Here is an 18699-nt window from a genome sequence, read left to right as displayed (position 1 = left end):
TTAAATAGAGAAATAATAAACAAAATTGACTAAAATGTCTCTAACAACCATATCTATCCTAATCACATCTATCTTGTTTGAATCCATCCATTCGGTTACACAAATTTTGGAAAATCCCAAAAAATACTAAATTTGACCTATTTCCTAGAGATTTCCTGAAAGACAAGTCATGTTTGACTAGTGTTGACCGAGCATGTTTTAGCTCGGTTTGATCAAACCAATAGGTACACGTCCATCCTTGGTTTTAATATTTCCATATATATGATCATCTCGTACCCAGGTGTCCTGCAAGTATGACTTTAATGGAGCCATTACAAGATTTTTCAGCTTTGTCCAAAAATACACTTAAAACCCATTTTTTGCAAAAATATCTAAAAATTGAAAAACATAATTTATATACCTGAATATGTATAAATTGGTAAAAATAATTTGTATATGGATGGTATATGGTTGAGGATGATGGAAATTAGGTGTATATTAATAAGAAAAAATTGATGGAAAATGAGGGCCAACATCTCCCCCTTGTTGATTTGCAAGCATGTTCTCATGTTTGCGTTCTCCTTTTTGACCTTCTGAGTGTTAATGTCTCTGCTGACCCTAATCCTGAAACCTCTATTCATGCAGTATGTAGAAGATAATCAATGCCTTCATACTTCCCTTCCTCGTAGATGGTGGCCTTGACTTCCTGCCTTTCACACTTATATTGCCATCTGTTTTTCTCGTTCGGCCATCTGTAACCCTGTTTAGCTATGAGGGATTTTTTAGTTTCAAGTTTGTTAACCTTCTCGGTAAAATATTTATTCTCTTTGATTTTATTTTTGTTGTTTTTCCCATACATCTTGTTTTCCTTTTTCAAATGTCTTTCTAGAATTTTTCTTTCAACCAACTCCTCTGTTAACTCTTTGATTTTCTTGAGGTGCAGCTCTCTTTCCTCTTCTTTTGTATCTTTAGCAAATGAGTGTGATGAAGTGTCTCCTACCTTAACATTGTCAAAGTATAAATCCCTCTCCTAAGTCTCCTCATAGACTCCCTTTTGAATTCTCTCAAATATTTCATCAATTTCTTTTGAAGTAGGAGGAGGTTCAACAATTTGCACTTCAGGATCCTTTTCCTTACTACTCGTTTATTCTTGGATTTTCCTCCTAGGCTTCCTAGGAATAGATAGAAAATATTTTTCCTTCTCAATCATGATACTGTCTTGTTGTTTCTTGGACCTAGTCCTCATGTTCAAAGGAGAATTCATTATGCTTCTCGTCTTATGTATTGGCTCAAATTTCTCCTCTACTTTTTGTTCTTCAATCTGATGTTGGGCTAAAAATTCCTTCCATGTCGAACCTTTACTTTTCATCTAATGTTCTACAAGTATTCTAATAAGCCCCTGATGGTAGATGTGTGTTTCCTTGGCTTCAGTTTTACTCTTCACACTCTCTATCATTTTTATCATGTTTTTAGAGAAGAAGTAGGGTAGATTAATTTTTAATTCTCCCTTGATATGTTGAAGTAGTCTAATATGGTAGAGGTAGACTACACTGAACCTGTTATCACATGTAATGTACCTCTGAATGGTTAACACCAACTCTACCCAAGGTTCATTCAACCAATCCCTTGGAATGCCTTTTTCCCTATCAAATGATCATTTTCTATGTTTTTCCAAAAAAAAGTCCACCCTTTGTCTTTAAAATTCAAGCCTTTGTGGTATTATTCACCTCTAATGGAAGATCTAGAACTTCGGAAATGAATTCTGGGCTTAGTGGAATAGATAGGTTACCCACTATGTTAGGTCTGGATCCTGATTATCTTCTTTATTTTGAGGTATCGCCACATTGAACAATGTAAACTTTGAAACGGGAACTGATACTGTTACCCATTTCGTAGGGATAGCAAAAAATTGATCCAATTTTGAAAAGGGGCGATGCAGAACACACATATTTTTTTTTAACATAGTTTTTGGCACTTTAAATAACCAATACGATTACCGGTTTCATAGAGGTAGTAAAAACGTGACTCGATTTTGAAAAATGGTAATGCAGAATACAATACTTATTTTTTGGAGCATATTTTTGACAATTTAAATATTCTTATGTATCAAATATAAATATTTGTTTTTAAATGTTAGTGATTTTTATGCTGATTTTGAAACGTGTTGGTCCAATGTGTTATACAACATACTTCTTTTTTTTAGAGGACTTATTTTTCACACTTTAAAATGTATTATGTCCATTTTTTTTTTTAAATTATGATTACTTAACGAATTTTTAAGTTGTTTTATTTTTATTTTTTTAAATGTTGATTACTTCAAGAAATTCATATATATATATATATATATATATATATATATATATATATATATATATAAAAGACAAAAAAAATGTTAATAAAAATAAATTATCTCATAGACCATAAAAGAATTTGGAAAAAAAAAAAAAAAACATAATTTAAAAAAAAATATATATAAAATTAAGTCAAAATAGAAAAATTTAAAAAAAAATAACAAAAACAAGAAAAAAATTAATTAATTAATGAAAACAAACTAGATTACAAAAAATAGAAAATTAACAAAAATAAAAATAAAAAACTAGTAAAATTAACATTAAAAACATTTAAAAAATAAATAAAAAAACAAAAATAAACTGAAATTAAAAAAAAAAAAAAATATATATATATATATATAAAAATTTTAAAAATATGTCTTTTTAAAAAACAAAAAACAAAAACAAGAAAATTAAAAAACATGTATTTAAAATTAAAAATTAAATTTTTAAAGAATCATGTATTTTCTATTTGAAAAATAAAAAATAAAATTGATTAAACACAAAAAAAATTAAAATTTAAAAAAAAAAATTAAAAAATTTTAAACATACCTTTTTTATTTAAAACACACAAAAAAAAAAAATTAAAAATTAAAATTTTTTTTATATAGATTCTTTTTTTTTATTTAGAAAAATATATCTTAAAAAATTTTAAAATAATTGTTAAGAAAAGTTTTTTTTTATTGTTTCAAAAAAATAATTATTAAAAAATGTTAATTTTTTTTTAAACAAGGTTTTTTTTTTTATTTATAACAAAAAATTTTATAGTTTTTTTATTTAAAAAAAAAATTATTAAAAAAAAAAAGAATTGGGCCCTCCCGGCCGCCCACGGTGACGCGACCCCGAGCGGAGGCCTGCGTGCAGGACCTCCGCCCGACACCACACCACCGCGGGCGGCCCGGAGGGTGGAGGGGTGATTCCAGGAATCTCCCCTCTGCCCTCCGAGCCGCCCGCGGTGGTGTGGCCCTAGACGGAGGGCCTGCGTGCAGGCCTCTGCCCGGGGCCATGCCACTGCAGGCAGCTTGGACGGCGGAGGGGCGATTCCCTGCACGCAGGCCTCCACTCGGGGCCGCGCCACCGCAGGGGGCCCAAAGGGCGGAGGGGCGATTCCCGAAATCGCCCCTCCACCCTCCGGGCTGCCCGCAGTGGCGCAGCACCGGGCGGAGGTCCTGCACGCAGGCCTCTGTCCGGGGCCGTGCCACCGTGGGCGGCCGGGACGGCCCAATTCTTTTTTTTTTTATATAATTTTTTTTTTAATTAAAAAACTTTGAAATTTTTTGTTATTAAAAAAAAAAAAAAAAAAAAAACAAACCTTGTTTAAAAAAAATTAACATTTTTTAATAATTATTTTTTTTGAAATAATAAAAAAAAAACTTGTTTAACAATTATTTTAAAAAATTTTAGAATATATTTTTCTAAAAAAAAAAAACAATCTGTATAAAAAAAAAAAAATTAAGTTTTTTTTTTTTTTTTTTTTGTGTTTTAAATAAAAAAGATAAGTTTAAAAAATTTTAATTTTTTTTTAATTTTAATTTTTTTTTGTGTTTAATCAATTTTGTTTTTTATTTTTCAAATAAAAAAATACATGATTCTTTAAAAATTTAATTTTTAATTTTGAACACATGTTTTTAAATTTTTTTGTTTTTTTTTTTTTTAAAGACATATATTTACAACTTTTATATTTTTTTGGTTTTTTTTTTTTTAATTTCAGTTTATTTTTGTTTTTTTTAAATGTCTTTAATGTTAATTTTACTAGTTTTTTATTTTTATTTTTGTTAATTTTCTTCTTCTTTTTCTTCTTTTTTTTTTAACTCTAGTTTGTTTTTTTTTCCTAGCTTTTTTAATGCTCTCTCTCTCTCTCTCTCTCTCTCTCTCTCTATATATATATATATATATATTATTTCATTTGTTTTTTCCTAATTCTTTTAAGGTTTATGAGATAATTTTTTTTAACATTTTTTTTTATTTTTTTTGTCTTTTATATATATATATATATATATATATATATATATTTAAGTAATTAACATTTTAATCTTAATTTTAGTAGTTTTTAATTTTATTTTTTTTTGTTAATTTTCTAATTTTTTATTAAATTCAGTTTCTTTTTAATTTTTTTTTCTTTTCCATATATATATATATATATATATATATATATTTTTTTTCTTTTCTTTTGACAATTTTTTTTATTGTTTACAAGATTTTTTCTTTTTTTTCTTTTCCATTTTTTTAAATATGTTTTTTGTACTATTTATTTGTTTATAATTTTTAAGTTTTTTAATTTAGTTTTTTTTTTTTACATTTTTATGATTGATTTTTTTTTTTTTTTTTTTTTTTTTTTTAATGTTCTGTTTTTAGTATATGCTTTAATTTATGTTTTCTTAATTTTTAAACTTTTTTTGTTTTGTGTTTTTTCATTGTTTTAATTTTTTTTTTTTTTTTTTTTTATTTTATGTCTTCATTATTTGTTTGAAATTTTAATTTTTTTCAGGGTCATGATAAAATATTTTACATTATTATTTCGAAATGTTGAAATATTACCCTTGAAAAAAAAAGGAAAAAAAAAAGTGTTATCCCAACGTTAACACTTTTTGTTTCGAGGGTGTTTTTTGGACAATTTTTGCACAAAAAATTTGTTTTCACCGCCATTTTTAAAACATGTTCAAAATTTACCCTAGAAAAAAAAAAGTTGTTATTCCTGCATCAACACTTTTCGTTTTTAGCATTGTTTTTGATGTTTTTAAGGGGTTTTTTGGCTAGAGTTCCCGTTTTGAGTTTACAATTCCCATTTCAAAGTTTACATTGTTATTGGACCCAATTTGTAATGTGGCGGCAATGTTGCCTGTAAAATGTATGCCTCCAGGGGGGTCCATGGGGGGGTGACGATGATTATTTGGAGCCCCCCCGACGAGGGATCGAGAACAGTGCCCTCGAAGCTAAAAAGTAAAATTGCCTTGTAAAATGTTGTAATTTCGTAGTCAATCTGGGTCGTTCATTAGGCAGAGATTTGGCGGTAGAAGTTATGTTTAATTTAGGGTTTTTTTCCTCTAGAAGGAAACCCCTCGCTACATATGAGGGAATTGTATTGGATCTATGTAGATCTGTATTTTGAGTGAGAAAGAGAGAGGAGATTGTGTGAGAACGAAGAGGGAAATACAGCAGATCTGCCGTAGGTTGTATCTCTTCAGTTTGCTAGATAATATAAAAGGAGGACTGACTGTTTCTCCTTAGACGTAGCCCAAATTGGGTGAACCACATATATTTGTGTCTCCCTTGTTTTATGTGTTTTCTATGTTTATATTTCTTCAATGTATTTTATGTGTTCCATTGCTCTGTAATATATAATTTTCTAACACGCTGTTGTTTGACCTTGACTATAATTGTTTATGAAATCTTTTGTTATCCTATCATTATACCCTTTGAACTTCTAAAGGAATCCTATCAATCTTGCTTGATATAATTTTTCTATGGTCTCTTTTCCCCAATTCTCTACTTTGGATTCACTTGGCTATAATCTGGTGGCCATGTTCTTTGTGTACTAATTAATGTACCCTTGGACTATTAACATCTTCATTATAAACAAAATTACATATATAAATATATCTCGGATTCCTTATTCATGCAATTTTGGTTTATGGATCATAGAAATTAGGCTTACCTGATCTCCGTAGTTCCTTAAAAAAAAATTTGACTCCCTTACTTGAATGTTTCTCAATTCCCTGTTCTGTTGTTAAAAGAAGTCCACTATTCTTTTAAAAATGGCTCACTATGTAAAGAGATGTTAAAAATATCATAGCAATGTCTCACTTCTTTTAAACTCTATGCTCCAATCTCTATTTTCAATGCTTTGTTAAGAAAATCTCCTCTCAAAAATTTCACTATGTATCGAAAATCTCATTTGAAAATTTCACTGCATATATATATATATATACAAAAATTTTGCTCACTGTGTGTAGGAAAATTTTCATTGTGTATACAAAATAAGACTCTATTTTTCATATATATAACCATACATGAGGAAATTCGAAACTTAAGTTCGATTACCTGATCCGGAAGAAAACTCATAATTAGCTCTTAGTTAATGACTTGTATTCCTTGTTTCTCTGTGGTATTCTTAGAGTTTTTTGGGCCCTAAGTCAATTTGGCATGAGGAAATCTTGGCCTTCAATCTCTGTGTTAACACCAATGTTCTTTGTTGGTTCGTCTTTGATTCTTGATGATGGTTCTTCAAATATATTTTCTGATGGAATGTAAACACTAGTATTTGCTTATTTTTTTCCGCATATGATATTGACTAAAGTCCCTTTTATTGAGTATTGATTGTCTAGGTCCCTTCTGCAATGTTATTTTGAATGTTGTTTCAAGTCCCTTCTACAATTTTATTTTGAATTATCCCTTCTGCAATGCAGCTACTCAAAACTATTTTCATAGTTTTATTACGAATCTTCCCCCTTGCTTATTTTAAGACTTGTCCTCAAATCTTGGAATGTTGGAGGATGATTTCTACAAAATAAACTAAAGAAAATGGGGAATTCATATTGGCCAAACTAGTTTGTTTTCCAATATGAATTTAAGTTTGTATTGTGCCAGTTTCTTAGATTTTCACAACCAAACTCTTTTATTATTTTTTATTTATTTTTTATTTTTTATTCTTCTGCAAGCAAGGAAGGCATATCACTATGTTGTTCCATTATTTCCATATTGTTGTCTCTTGAGACTCTTTTCAAAAATTCTTATTTATTGGTAGGCTTGTTATAGACCTTAAGCCTATGTCCATTGAGTATAAATGAAATTGTTGTTTCATCAATTTTTTTTATTCTTACTGCTACATTGTCAAAAATTTCTTCTATCTCATATGGCCCAAGCAAATGAGTTGTAAACTTTGCTTTGAAATCTTTGAACTTGGGTTGAAAGAGTAGTGCCCAGTTTCCCTTATGAAAAGTTTTACTTTTAATAAATATGTCATTCCATTTAATTCTTTGTTGTTGTATTAGTGATGTGTGCTCTACTGCTTCCTGTCTCTCACTTAATTGCATGACTCTCTGTTGTTGTGCTTTTGTCAAATCCAATCCCAATTTTACTGCAATTTTAAATGTTTGAATTTGAAATTCAATGGGTAACAAAAATTCCTTACCATATACTAACTCATATGGACTAAATCCAGTTGTATTCTTCCATGTAATTTTGTATGCCCATAGTGCATCCTTTAACTTTTCTAACCAATCTTTCTTGTTCATTTGTACTGTTTTTGTCATGATATTTTCTAGAACTTTGTTAGTGGACTCTACTTGTCCATTTTCTTGAGGATGATACGAAGTAGACTTTTTGTGTTTAATGTTATACTTTTCCATAAGATCCCAGACAAGATTGGATGTGAACTATGTTCCGTGATCTGTAACAATCTGTCTTGGAACTCCAAGTCTGACAAAGATTTCCTCAAAAATGAATGAAACCAATGTATCTTCTATTTCCCTTGCAACTGTCTTTGCTTCTGCCCACTTTGTAACATAATCTATACACACAAGAATGTACTTCTTTCCATTTGAAGGTGGTTTAATTGGTCCCACAAAGTCAAGAGACCATTGTTCAAATGGCTCCATAAGTACCTATGGTTTTAATGGAATTTCATTTGATATTGTAGGTCTTCATGTTCTTTGGCAGCTATCACATATTTTAACATAGGCTTGTGAGTCCTTGAAGATGGCTGGCCAGTAGTAACCAAGTTTGAGTACTTTGTATGTTGTCTGCTTATCTGCAAAATGGCCACCACATGGCTCGTCATGACATGCTTTCAAAATATCAATAATTTTGTCTTCACTAACACATTTTCTTATCAATAGATCAGAACTAGTATAAAATAGGTCACCATTGACCTAGGTATATTTAACACTTTCTCTAATTATTATTATTTTTGTTTATTGGTGAAATGGGATGGTAATGTTCCAGATGATAAATAGTTGGTTATGTCTGCAAACCATGGGGTTTTAGTTGTTATACAAAATAAATGTTCATCTCAAAAATTTTCTAAAACAGGGATTTCATCTCCATGTGAATGAAGTCTTGATAGAAAATTTGCCACCTGATTATCTTTGCCTGGTCGATCTAGAACAGTGATATTAAATTCTTGTATCAATAACAACCATCTAGTGATTCTACCATTGGTAATTGCTTTGTTCATTAAGTATTTAATGGCTGAATGATTTGTATGAATAAATACTTGATAGTTTGTTATATAATGCCTAAATTTGTTAACTGCATGCACTACAGCTAGCATTTATTTTTCTATGACTGCATAGTTTAATTCTATCGGTGTTGGATTTTTACTTATGAAGTATATGGCATAATTAAATTGATTTTATTTTTGTCCAAGTGATTCTCCTATTGCTATATCAAATGCATCAATAGATATATGGGATGGAAATGACCAGTTCGGTCCACAAAGAATGGGAGATATTGACAATTTTTCTTTCAATTTTTGAAATGCATTTTGACAATCAGTATTCCCTCGAAATTCAATGTCTTTTTCAAGTAACTTAAATTGCGGCAGAGATATTTTACTAAAATTTTCAATGAATCTTTTGTAATAGCCTGCATATCCCAAGAAACTCCTTACTTCTTTCTAAGTTGATGGTGGCATTAAGTTTACAATGACTTCTATTTTTTCTGGGTTGACCTTGATTCTGAAAGCAGAAATGTGGTGTCCCAACATTATCCCTTCAGTTAACATCATAAAACATTTCTCATTGTTGAGGGATAGGTTTGTCTCTATGCATCACTCTAAAACTTTTTCAAGATTCTTCAAACAATCATCAAATGTATATCCATAGACAGTGAAATCATCCAAATAAACCTCTACACATTCATGAATTAGATCAGAAAATATTGCAAGGACTGCTCTTTGAAAAGCAGTAGGTGCATTAAATAACCCAAAGGGAAAAATATTGTATGCATATGTTTCCCATGGACAAGTAAATGTTGTTTTATCTTGGTCCTCTAATGCTATTTTAATATGATTGTATCCACTAAACCCATCAAGTAAAGAAAAGTATTTATTTGCAGCTAATGAATCTAGTACATGGTCGATGAGTGGTAGTGGGAAGTGGTCTTTCAATGTGGCTTTATTGAGTTCCCTATAGTCTACACATATTCTCCATTTTCCATTTTTCTTTGGTACCACAACTAATGGTGAAACCCATTGACTATCTAAAATAGGATAGATGAATCCTACTTGTTATAGTTTTGCAATTCCTCTTTCACTATTTCTTCATCATAGGATTCATTCTGCTTTCTGGTTGTCTCACTGGTTTGATATTATTATCATTATAGATATGGTGAGTACATGTCTTTGGATGAATTCCTTGCATGCATGTATAGTCCCAGGCAAAATCTTTTGAATATTTCTACAATATTGCAATTACTTGTTGTTCTTGTGATAATTGTAGATTATTACCAATATTTAGATTCTTTTCTAGTTTGATTTCAACAATTTTTCTTTGAGAATTGGTAATTGAATTAAGAGTAAAAATGCTTTTAAATTAATTCTGCAATGATTAAATTGTACAATTTTCCTAAACGGATTGATTTAAAAGATGATTTACAGTTTCATATTGTGTTATTCTTAGTTCTTCAAAAATATCAGATTCTAAGATAAAAATATCTATTAAACCCTCATCTTCTTCCTCTTCTCTAAAATTAAAGGCTTGACTAATGCTTAAAATAGGCTGAGTGTTTTCTTGTTCATCATTAAGCCATGATAATAAAGAGGGAGATTGAGCAGGAGGATAGAGTGTAATATGTTTCCTTTCATCTCCATGTGTTATGATCATGCTTCCTGATCTGCATCCAATGAAGGCATCTACTGTGGCTAACCATGGTCTTCCAAGAATTAAAGGATGGCCTCCTAATTTATTTTTTGGTTGCAAGATCAAAAAGTATATAGGATATTCCCATGAATCTAAAGAAACAATGATGTCCTCTAATATTCCCTCTCATACTACTTTAGATCTATCTGCTAGTTCTAAAATTATACTAGTAGGTCAAATATTGGGTAATTTCAAATATTTCATAGTTTTTGTTGTCATGACATTTATAGCTACTCCCAAATCTATTATAGTATTTGGAACTAAAAAATCATTAATCGAAATAGTAACTATAGGTATCCCAGGATCAATATATTTTTCAATTGTGGTCTTTGCAGACATGAGACTAGCTAATTGGCCAATGACTTGGATTGTGGGTGGATCTCTTTTCTTTCGACCAGTTTTTTTAATGCAAAATTCCTTTATTGTTTTTGCATAGATTGGTATATCTTTTACTACTTGTAGCAAATTAATTTTGACATAAGAATTATTTAATTAATCTAAAATATCGAATTCAGGAAGAGAAATTGGAATTTTGATTTTCTGCTCTACTAACTTCTCTGGATACGATGGTGATTGAGTCGTAATATCTTTTCCTTTCTGAATTTGATTTTTAGATTGTTCTCATTGTTTAGTTTGTTCTTATATGATTGATGTAGAATCTTTGTGTAATACTTTCCCAGACCTTAAGTGGACATCTTGTATAGGAAGGATAGAATATGTAGGAAAATATGTTACTTCTTCCACATTATAAGCTCTTTAGACTTTGTTACTCGGATTTGCTACTGGTTCAGCTGGTAATTGAGTTGGTCTAGGTGGGGGTTGGTTAGAAGGTAGTTGAGGTCATTGTGGTTGACTTAATAATGGTGAAGGATTTTGTTGTGGAAATGGCATTGATTGAGGATTTTGCTGGAATTGTTGATATTGAAATGGTAGTTGATGTTGTTGAGGATACATTTGTTGAGATGGTTGAGTTCCATAACTATATCCCCGCCATCCTTATGCATGTTGGTTTTGGTCTTGTTGTGGAGTCCATGCCTTCAATGGCATTGGAGAAATCCATGAATTTTGAGGAGGATACTAATAATTCTATGGAGTTTGTTGAAAGAATTGCCGAGGAATCCTTGGTTTCCAAGGTCTCCATGGTGCCATATAGTAAAGAGAATCTATTCCATGTAATTCTTCTGTTTCTAAACTCATTTGCATTTCTTTAAGCTTTCGACAATTTTCTGTTGAATGATTTTCTGTACAAAGTCCACACACTTGAATGTTATCCAAAGGACATTCTCGTAAAAGATGCTTCTTCCTACACTTAGGACAAAAGATTGACATTGTTTGTTCTTCATCTTGTTGTTTTTTATTTTCTTTTAACAAATCAACTTGTGTTCCTAAGGTTCTCAAAAGATATGTTTTAAAGCTTTCTAACATACTTCCTATTTCTGCTCTTGTTACTCCTCCCGCTGCTGATTTGGAAGCTCTAGAAATTATTTCCCTTTCTCCTGTTTTGGATCTACCTCTAGAGTACTTTTGACATAATTCAGCTATTTCATCAAATGGTATATATGAAATACCTCCTTTACCCATTACATTGACAATATCAAGATATTCATCTTTTATTCCTTTAAGAAAAATTGTTCTAATGGTATTTGAATTTAGAGAATGTTGTTTGGATTTTTGCAGGTTATACAAAAATCATTCCAAGTATTCTTCCAAACTCTCATCTTCTTGTTGAGACATTCGAAAAATATCTTCTTTTGAATCTCTAGGCCTGCAATAGGCTTGATATTTCTTCAGAAAATTTTTCTTCATTTCTTCCCAAGAAGTGATAGAGTGTTCTCAAAATCCCATAAACCATTTTAAGGCAGTTTCTTTACAAGTAGCAAGGAAAAGACAAAGTTTCTATGTATCATCAGTATAACCATAAGTTCTACATAAGATACCAAATTCGAACATGAATGAATCAAGATCTTCAGAAGACATTCCATGAAAATTTGGTAAAACTGAAGGTGGAATATTCTTCATTTTTACTTCTTCTCCTAGAATTTCTCTAGTATCTACAATTGGAAATCCAAAAGTAGCTTCTTCATCATTTTCTTCATCTTGTCTTCTTGTATTATCATATTCTCTTTTGAGATCTTCCTCTCTTTTCCTTTTTGCTTCTCTCATAGCTTCTTCTTCTCTTCTCCTTTGTCATTCTTTTTGTTGTTTCTCATATTGTAACCTTTGTTCAGGAGTGAGGATGGTAGATCCTTGCCCTTCTTCTGCCATATCTTTTTCAGTAGTTTCAACTGTTTCAATAGAAATTTGAGATTCAACTTGTTGTTTGTTTTCAAAAATAGGTTGATCTATTTGTTCAAGAATGGGCTGATCAATTTGTTTTCTTGCTTCTTTTTGTTTTCCTATGGAAGGTATTTCTATTTGTTTTTGTCTTCTTTTCACTTCATAAGCTAACAAAGTTTGTCTTTCTACAAGAGTTAACCTTTGTCCTGAACATTGTTTTTCCTCTAATTGTTCTAGAGTTAGTGTTCCAGCAATTGGTGTGGTTAATTCTAATTGAGGTAGTCCCGCTTCTACTAATGGTTTAGTTCTTGGGGGGTTTTTCTTCACGTATCTATCCTTTTCATCTCTATATCTAGGCATAAAAAAACATAACTAAAAAAAAACTTAATTTTTGTTTTTTTTGTTATATATATATATATATATAGCTTCCTATTTGACTCTAGTTAAGTATTCTTCCTATATATATATATATACATACATATATATATATATATATATATATATATATATATATATATATATATCTTCCTATTTGACTCTAGCTAAGTATTCTTCCCCAGCAATGGCGCCAAAAATGTTGGGTCAATTTACTATGTAAATTAACACAAGTATTTAATTATCAATCCAGGCTTGTAAGCTTGGAAGCATGTCCAAAGTATATGGATTTTAGTTGTAATCAATTTTAGAAGATGAAATATAAATATTGGAGGAAATGCATATTACAAATATAAAATCTAATTAAGTAATTTCTTATTCACTTATGTAATATGTGCTAAATGAGGCTTCTAACTTAGGAGAACCAGGTTGTCCTTCCCTACAATATTACTTCAATGAAGAGTAATAAGAAATCACTAATTAACAATAGTTTATGATGTAGAATATGTAAGAGAATAGGCTCCTAACTAAGGAGATCTAGGTTGTCGTTCTTCACACTTCTATTTTATCATTGTCACCATTGCTTTAAAACTAGAAATTTAAAAATAACTTTAAACAAGGAAAACAGGATGAATTTCAAATATAGTTCCTGATCAGATAGAAGGAGATTTTAAATTAACTTCTTGTTTGTCCCTTCATATGAAAATTAGAATTAAACCAATATTCATCCAACAATCATAATAAATCTTTACACATCTAAATACATCTGAAGCAAAAACTAGTTTATCGAAATTAATGCTAAACTAACCAACAGGTGCACTTAGCTTGGTGTGAGGGCCCTCCACACTTGCCTTGCACACTTGAAAAAACCTCAGCTAAAACAACTTTATTCAATCACCAAGCATGAACAGAAAATGAAAATGAAATAGGTTTTTCAATTAACTTTCAGTCTTCAAAGAGTCTCAATATCAAATTATCCAAATTCTATCATGTACAAGCCTTCAATGGTCTTAGCTTAAATAGAGAAATAATAAACAAACTTGACTAAAATGTCTCTAACAGCCATATCTATCCTAATCACATCTATCTTGGTTGAATCCATCCATTCAGTTACAAAAGTTTTGGAAAATCCCAAAAATACTAAATTTGATCTATTTCTTAGGGATTTTCTAAAAGACAGGTCATGTTTGACCAACGTTGACCAACCTGTTTTAGCTCAGTTTGACTGAAAAAATAGGTACACTTCCATCCTTGGTTCCCAAGCTTCCCATATCTATTCTCAGCTCATTCCTAGGTGTCCTGCAAGTATGACTTCAATGGACCCATTACGGGAATTTTCAGTTCTGTCCTAAAATACACTCAAAACCTATTTTTTGCAACAATATCTAAAAATTGAAAAACATAATTTATATGCATGAATATGCATAAATTAATCAAAATAAGGTGTATATGGATGGTATATGGTTTAGAATGATGGAAATTAGGTGTATTTTAATAAGAAAAAAATGATGGAAAATGAGGGCCAACAAATAAGAAGCTAAAAGAAAAGAACAAATCCCTTAAGAAAAAAGTCATAAGTCTGAAGTATAAGATTCTAATGAAGAAACCAAGGATGGAAGTCACTAAGAAGAAGGCAAAGAAGACAAATCTGGATGTTTTAGCTCAAGTATCTGAAGGAGTTCAGTAATAGGAAGGGTTCATCAATTTTAAAATTTTTGCATGAGGACATGCAATGGCCTCCGTGTGGGGGAACGTGGAGCCTCATAGTTACTTATTTTTGAAACTCTTTTTCACTCTATCTATTTCTTTTTTGCCTTATAATCACACATTGGGCATCAAATCACAAGAATCATGACATGGTAGGTATATTGTCTTGTATTTCATAAATTGATAATTTTCTTTATTATTTAGTTAAATGTTTACTTCAACTACAAAATTGCAATGATTTTGCAGCTAATACATGATTCTGCAACCAAGTCCGTGGTTTTACAAGTTCCAAGGTGCCAGCTGGGAAGCGAAATATATGGGTAGGTGGAAATTGATGCACTCAATTATTTCCTCATACTCTCATGAACTAGATCGATGGAAGCAGGTCCTGGTGATATGATCAAAGATGAAGTCAACCTCTATAGTCAGTAACAGCTGAGCGAGAACGAGATTTATGCCTCGTGATTTGCTTTCATAATAGCAAATCATGAGCAAATTATGTTACGATTTCTTTTTAAGTTAATTATACTTTATGTTCAAAGGGATTAGGCATATAGCTCTGAAAAATTTATTATTATGAGCTCTATAAATATGCCTCTCGGTAGAAATGAAAATGTTGTTAAGTAAGGATGCAACCATGAAACTTAAACTCTATTTTTAATGTTGTGTTTATAAAAGAATCATTTTATTTTCTCATGCTGGTTAAGTTTTTGATCAATAAAGTGATTGTCTACTTCTCCTGGAGGGCCCCCTCGAGCAGTAAGGATTTCTATTTCATTTTCATTAGATAGAAATTGTCTTTATATTCTCATATCTTCCTATTTGTTCGATTAAGTAATTTCATTCTAATGTATTCCTGATTTGAATTAAGTTCATTCTACTAATAATTTCTTTGTTCATAGATTTTGGATGTGCATGGATAGAACTTAGAAACAATGACATAGTGTTATACTTTAATCAATTAGACATAATTTTATCTTTCTTATAGACAAAGGATTTATTTGCAGAATTGGATGTTAAATTTCAAGCATTGTTGATCTATAATTCAAGCAAGTGTGAATGTATTCTAAGCAGGATTTTTTTTCATTATTTTTTTCAAATGAGTGTGGTTGATGTTTATATAGATGTGTGATGAGATTCAAAAGTAGTTTTTTGCTTCTGCAATTGAGTGTGTGTATATATTTCTTATTTATGCAAATTGTGGGATTAATTTTCATTTACATCAAGTGTGAGATTTATTAACATATATGCAGAAGAGTGAGATTTTATTTATTTCAAAGAAGAGTGTGAGATTTATATAAGAAAAATTAGTTGTAAGCAAGAGAATGTGATCATCATTGTAGAGTTAATCTTATTTTCTAAGAATAACTAATTTAGTCATAGATGACATGTGTATCTCAATAACTCAATTTAATTTAGAATAAAAGGCTTCTAGAACATACAATGCACTTACACTTCATTAGCTTACTAGCCCTGGTCGATAATTTATGTAAGTAATTTAAGGTCAATTAAATTGTCAAACAACACCAATACCTATCAGAGTCTTGCAGTTTGACTCTGCTGAGGTCTACCACTAGGCTAAAGAATGGAAGTGTGTCACATGAACATCATAATAATGCCATTGCAAATATTGCATAAGCTGCATCTGGAGATAATAGATGAGTTGAAGCTACACGAACAACACACATTGCAGTTTAACATTCAGGTAGAAAGAGAGAGAGCTTTGTTGCAGAAGAAGCTCAATCAGGTGATCCAGGAGAAGGATCAGGCAATAATGTAGCAACAGAAGATGAAGGAAGTGGTTGAAGCAACATTTTGAGAGGTTTCAGACCTTGATGTCTGAGAAGAGGAACAAGTGGAGGAAAAGGTCGCAAACCTCGGCCTTGCAGTGAAAGGATATAAGGATAAAATTGTTGAGGTACAATTTTCATATGAGATGAAGATCAATGAGCTGTATATGAAGCTATAGCCAACCACACCACAGGAACTATGAGAGCAGAGGGAGACCAACCTAAAGACTGCAATGGCTGGCATCTTTGCAATAGTGGCAGATTATGGGAAACTTTTGGATGAAAGCTTACAGATTTGGACTTCACTACAGGAAGATCTAAATGTGCAGAAACTTCAAAAGGACATTCAACAGAAGTAGTAGCAGCTAGAAGAGATTCAAGAAATTGTGAAAAACTTACCAATCTCACAGAAACTTGTAAAGATCAATGAGGGAAATGACCTCTAGAATAAGATAGAGGAGTTAAGGAAGGAAGAGCAAGTTTTGAGAAGGAGAACGTAGCCATGGCAGGATGAGGCTATCAAAATATCCCAAATAGTAGATGAGAAGCTTCAAGAGCTTCACCAAAGGGAGACAATAATGGTGCAGAAGGCTACAGAACCTGTGAGAGAAGCACTTCTTGAGGAAGTGTGCATTGAAGAGAAGCAGGTCACATACAGTTTGCAGCAGTTCAACAATGACTACAATAGTATTGTAGCAAATATCAGAGGCAAATTGGCTGAGTGAGTTGGGAGGAGTCACATGTGAGTGTTGGGGGCCTGTTGGGCACATCCCAACTTGGACTAGATTTTGGCAAAGACTCCATATTTTGTCGAGCGAAGCGTGCAGTAGAGCAGTGGAACATGAAGTGGACCACGCAATGGAGCATTTTGAATCTACCAAGCAGTGTGAACGTCTTTGGGGTAGGTTGAATCCCCTACTTTTTGTAAAACCATGCTATTTTCTAAGGGATAAATGGTTGGGACCATAGTTTCTTGTTTTAGGGAGTCCACGGTATGTGGACCATGGTATTTTGATGATGTAACCCTTTGATGTAGTAGTATATATAGGGTGAAATAATAAGAATAAAATCTATCTTTTATGGTCTAGATTAGTGTTATAGTTGAATTATTGTGATTTTTAGTTTTGTAGCGAAGGAGAGGCTCTGTAGCTAAGTGCACAGAGGCTTGAGTCTACAACTGCATTCATAGACAGCCTGCAGCTGCATGCGCAGAAAACCTGCAGCATAGTGCGCAAGCCAACAACTATTTGTTCTACAAGATTTATTATATTAAGTAATAGTTCTTGTCGACGTAGCCCCACATTCGGGTGAACCATGGTAATTTTGTGTCTTCATGTGTATATTTTCTTATTATCTGTTTCAGATTTGCAGTTATTACAGTTACATTTAATTTCAACACAATGATGGTTTATGATTTTAGATGGCATTTTTAAGTGATTAATGTAATATGGAAAAGTGATTTATGAATGTTAAGAATAAGGAAACATAATAATACCACATTCCCTAGTCCCTCAAGGCTACATAAACCTCATTTTGCATCCTCCCATAGTCACCTTGAGTGAGACTGTGATCTGCTTGTAGGTCGTTGCCGAAAGGGCCAGTGATTGAGGGGTTTGTTGGTGCGCAGTACAAATTGAACCTAGGCTAACCCAAACCAAGCCAACAAGAGATACAAGTTTAACTACGCACTAAAGTTTTTTTAATAATATAATTTACCTACCTTAAGTGTGAAGGGTGCCCAAGTGACCCAGAACTACATTAAATATTAAAAATAAAAATAATATCTTATTCTATAAAAGTTATAATATTGAGAATATTTTTAATGAAGGGTAAATCATGGGTTGAGTGTGATTTTAATGACCCATAGCTAATTTAAATTTTAAATTACATTTTTAATTTAAATTATATATATATATATATATATATATATATATATATATATATATATATATATATATATATATATATATATATATATATATATATAATTTTAATGATCCATAACTAATTTAAATTTTAAATTTATTTTTTTAATTTAAACCTTTTTCCCCAAGGAAAAATCATAATTGCGATGATGATAATAGTGAAAATTACATGCTATAGATGATTTAAATCATATCCAAAATTCATGATCATAGATCAATCTGCAATATTGTCTCATATTGATTATCATGAAAAATATCAAAAAAGTATATCATTGTTCATAATTCCATATTTTGAACTGTCATTTTGTTCACAAAAATACTAACATCCCTGTTATATATATATATATATATATATATATATATATATATATATATATATATATATATATATATATATATAGATATATATACAAAAAACAAGATCCAAAATGTCGATATATGAAATGCAAGAGAAATC

This window comes from Pinus tabuliformis, chromosome 1_2 (genome assembly GCF_031772625.1).
Source record: "Pinus tabuliformis cultivar Carrire ecotype Pingquan chromosome 1_2, CPIR1, whole genome shotgun sequence".
NCBI classification, from domain to species: domain Eukaryota; kingdom Viridiplantae; phylum Streptophyta; class Pinopsida; order Pinales; family Pinaceae; genus Pinus; species Pinus tabuliformis.
Note: the sequence above shows the minus strand (reverse complement) of the source record.